Source organism: Tupaia chinensis, unplaced genomic scaffold (assembly GCF_000334495.1).
Source record: "Tupaia chinensis unplaced genomic scaffold, TupChi_1.0 Scaffold000226_1, whole genome shotgun sequence".
In the NCBI taxonomy this organism is placed as follows: domain Eukaryota; kingdom Metazoa; phylum Chordata; class Mammalia; order Scandentia; family Tupaiidae; genus Tupaia; species Tupaia belangeri.
The window spans coordinates 5744867-5748596 of NW_006159701.1; positions in this window are offsets into that span (position 1 = coordinate 5744867).

The window sequence follows — 3730 nt, forward strand, 5'->3', positions numbered from 1 at the left end:
ATTTTAAAGCAAAACCTAAATATTACATAATTTCACCCATAAATAACTTTAGTGTGGATCTCTACAGCTAAAGCTTTAAAAAAACATAATCACAGTGTCATTACAACACATATAGCATAATTAACAATTTCTCAATATTCCATGTGGTAGTGTGCTTGGGCTATCATAACAAAATATCATACATAGGGCGTCTTAAACAAAGTACCATAGATGGGGTGTCTTAAACAAGAGAAATGTATTTCTTACAGTTCTGGAGGCTGGGAAGTCCAAGATCAATGAATGTGTCAGTCTATTCAGTTTCTAGTGAGGGCCCTCTTTCTGGCTTGCAAATGGATGTCTTCTTACTATGTCCTCACATGGAGGGCAAAGAAAGAGCTCTCCAATGTCTTGTCATTTATTATTATTATTTTTATTGTTTTAGAGAATTCTTGGGGCCGGCAGGTGACATAGTGGTTAAGGGCGCTGGACTCCCACATGGCCAACCATGGTTCAAGTCCCGGATCTGGCGGCTTGCTTTCTCTCTCTCTCACTCTGTCCCTTTCTGGTCAAATTAAAATAAATAAATAAACAAAGTTAAATAAACTAATTTTTTAAAAAGAATTCTTTAATTTTATTGTTATTCTTTAATTTGCTATCGGAGATGTGCACTCATGAGAGAGAGAGAACAAGAGAGCAAGTTGCCAGGTCCAGAACTCGAACTATGGTCAGCTATGTGGAAGTCCAGCACCTTAACCACCATGCTACCGCTTGGCCCCTCTTCTTTTTTAAATTTGTCAGAGGGCACATACATTTGCTTGAGAGAGAGAGAAAGAAAAAGTGAGAGAGCATCTCTCCAACCCATGGGAGGATGGTCACACTGTAATCCCTTTACTTCCACTTCTCATTGCTTTCAAAGTTTTGGGTGCATCCACCCAGTGTGTTTTCCAAGCTGCTGGGTCTGGGACTTGAACTGTGCAGTTGGCCCTGTGGGATTTGGTTGTCACAACCACTATGCCACCAGCTAGCCTTGGTATCTCTTCTCATTACACTAATCATTAGATTAGGTCCCCTCCCTATGACCTCATTTAACCTTTCTTCTCCTAAAGCAGTCACGTTGAGGGTTAGGGCTTTAACATATAAATTTTGGGGGATCAGCAGATGGTGTAATGGTTATATCGCTAGACTCCCATGTTGTTGACCACAGTTTAAGTCCTGGATCCAGTGGTTTAAAATGCTGGGTGCATGTGCATGCATGCCCCAAATCCCAAGAGGAGAATGGAAGAGAAGGGATTGAAGAGAGGCCATCCCCCTGGGGTGTAATTTCTTGCTTTCTGTCTGTCTCGCTGGTGAGCACACACATTTTACAACAAAAAGCTCTCTAAATATATTTCTTTCTTTCTTTTTTTTTTTTTTGGAGAGGGGTGTATGATGTAGACTGCTACATTCCCTAAAACCTGATCTGTGTTTAATATTGCCCAATTGTCCCCAAAATGTTTATTTGAAGTTTTTATTATTTGTATGAGAAAAGGGGGGAGGGGAGAATTACCTCCAAGACAATCTTCAGTCCAAAATCTACCCCCAGTCTAGTTGGCCCAGATCATGCGCACATGCATGTGCACCCGGCCTGTTGAGAGAGGTCCTAGCACGCAAACTCAGAACCCTTCCCACACAGGTCTAGTTTCATTACTGCTGTGCCACCAACTGGCCAAAATTTATTTTTTATAGTTGGTTTGTTTGACTCAGGATCCAAATAGAGTTCACATATTACATATGACTGATGTCTTTTTTAAATTGATAACAGGACTTGAACCTCATGGTTGGCCATGCAAGATCTGACACCTCCAACCACCAGGCCACAGGACCAGCCTGAGTCATTCTTTTTCTTTTCTTAAGGCTTTTGACATAGGGCATGTGCCCTTACTGGAGAGACAGTGAAAGAGGGAAAGTGAGAAATCATCACCCAGGTGGAATGGCCATGTCTCAAACCCTTCCTTTCTATTCTCCTCCTGGGATTTCAGGCACACACACATACGTGCATGTGCGTGTGCACACACACGTGCCTGGCATGAATTTCAAGCCAGGTCTGGAACTCAAACCACAGTCGACCATGTGGGATCCAGCACCTTAACCACCACGCCACCTGCTGGCCCTCTTCATCAGTTTCTATAGTAGCCATGATTTCTTCCACATCTCCCAATACCGTGGTTAAGTATTGATCATGAGCATGTTACCTGCCTCAAAGTGCTCAGTTACTTCTCATTTTCACGTAAATTTGTTTATCCAGGCTAAGCCTGGTGAGATCCAGGGGCTTCCCTACAGAGCTGGTAGTTTGCTGCTGGACCACTTCATTCACTATATTGCAAACGCTCTGCCTTTTTCCTATTACTATTATTTTAAAGAATTAGTTTTTTTTTATCATTGTTATTACTTTTTAAAATTTGCTACATGATATGAAAGAGAGAGAAAACCATCAGTTCCACGTCTGAACTGTGGTAAGCCATGTGGGAGTCCAGTACCCCAACCACCACACCACCTGCTGGCCCTTTGCTATTATTTTTGAATAGGCGAACATATACACTACATGACATTCACAAAGCTCAAGGAATGGAAATGAAAAGCAAGGCCTCCATGCTATTTCTCAGTTGCCCAGTTCTCCTGCAACCCCCTGCTGCCCAGGGGCAATCCCGTTTCCTCCCAGGGACATGGCATACTGATGTTTGAGGACCACCTTTGTACTTACCGGGTAGGCCAAGATAGGTCTCTGTACTAACAGCCACATTGCAGGTAAGACCACCATTCAAGGCCGAGGGCCGCAGATGTCCGGGACTCCTGCTATAACTGCACCTGCTGTTTCTAGGACCTTCCAGTCTGCACCTTTCTGGCCACCTTCATATAGGAGGTGGCCTCTGTGCCCGGCCTCTTGTCACAAGCAGAGGTCAGGAATGGATGGGTGGGGAGGGGAGGGTGAGACAAGTGAGGATGCAGAGAGCTAAGACGGAAGGGTCTAGGCAGAAGCTCAATGTCCCACCTTTCGACTTGAATTTCTGATTATTTATAGTAACCATCAACTTTTCCTTTTTGGATAGACTCCTAAAAAAGCAGTGATATTGAACCTTCCTGGGGTCACAGACAACTCTGGGAGTCCCCTGAAAACTCTGGTTGTTCTCCTTAGGAAAATGCACAGGCAGGTAAACCTCCACTACTAACTGCCGCGGGAGCTTCCCGGACCGCCCGCCTACGCAGGAATACCCAGGAGCTCGAAGCGACAGCTCCACTCCAACACGAGTTCCTGGTTGTAATAAAACGCTTGGTTTACAAAAACTCTTCCTATATTCGTTTAGAGAACCTGAAGGATGTCACCACTTGCTGCGAAACGCCCTGGCATAAACCAGAAGCCAGCTGGCCCAGGAGGCGGCGGAGGCGGCGGAGGCGGTGGCTTGGGGCCGCCGCTCTGGGCGCCACGGGGAGGACCCACAGACAGGTAATGGCTGCCCTGAGGGTCGGGGCGGACGTTCTTCTCAGTCGTTAGGGCCACCCAGCTGGACCCTTGTGCTTTGGGCGCCTGGTGTGGGTTTCGAGCGCTGCACCTGCACCCCGTCGCTCCTTCCCTGGGCTGCGGGGAGCGGACCCACCCCAGCTGGGGCGAGGGCGCAGGGCCCGGCGGGTAGAGCTGCACTGGGAGCCGGCGGCTCGGCATTTATCATTGATCCCCGGCGCTTGGCACGGGCTGGGCCGCCGGCAGGGATGGAGG